Genomic DNA, 715 nt, shown 5'->3' with positions numbered 1-715 from the left:
GTCGCCCCGGGGAGCGCAGGGTACGCGCCCCCCGGGGCCCCAGCAGGCCGTCGCCGCGCCAGGCTCCAGGGCTAGGCCGGGTCACCCCTTGGCGCGAGCTGCCTGGCCCGGAAGCACTGCCTCCATCCTGTGGGGAAAACCTGGGTGCCAGGTCCGCACGGTGAAGAGGGTACTGCTCGTCCCTGTCCGCGGGGTCTCCACCGAGGGGCGCGGCCCGCCTGGGCCACTGCATCTGCGAGGCCCGGCCCGGAGCGCGGAGAGCCCGGGGTGGGCTGCCCGGCGGGCCGGGAGAGGGAGGCGAGCGAGGGACAGCGCTGAGGCCCGGCTCACGTGGAACGGGCAGCGCCGTGAGCGCGGGCACACGGGATCAGACTTGTTTGAGAACGAAATGGAGAATGGACTTAGGGCAGGGATGACAGGGGTGGGGGAGCGAGAAACGGGAGCAAGAAGGCTGTGCGCGGGGACTGGGCGCTGGAGAGGCAGACGGGACACTGAAACGCCCTCTCAGGGCGGTGCAGACGGTTCTGGGTTCAGGTGTTCCCTGAGGTGACCCCTAGGCCATTCCTTTGTGTCTGGGGTTCCCAGGTCAGGCAGTCACCTGTCGCACTCGCACTCCGGAAGGGCACGTGTGTGTGCGTAGTAGAGGACGCATGTGCTGGCCAGGGACAGGGACGGAAGGAGGACTCCGGCGGCGGGGGGGGAGTTGGGGGTGCCA

Source organism: Tupaia chinensis, unplaced genomic scaffold (genome assembly GCF_000334495.1).
Source record: "Tupaia chinensis unplaced genomic scaffold, TupChi_1.0 Scaffold143646_1, whole genome shotgun sequence".
Taxonomy (NCBI): Eukaryota; Metazoa; Chordata; class Mammalia; order Scandentia; family Tupaiidae; genus Tupaia; species Tupaia belangeri.
The sequence above is the reverse complement of the archived record's forward strand: the minus strand, read 5'-3'. Positions refer to the sequence as shown.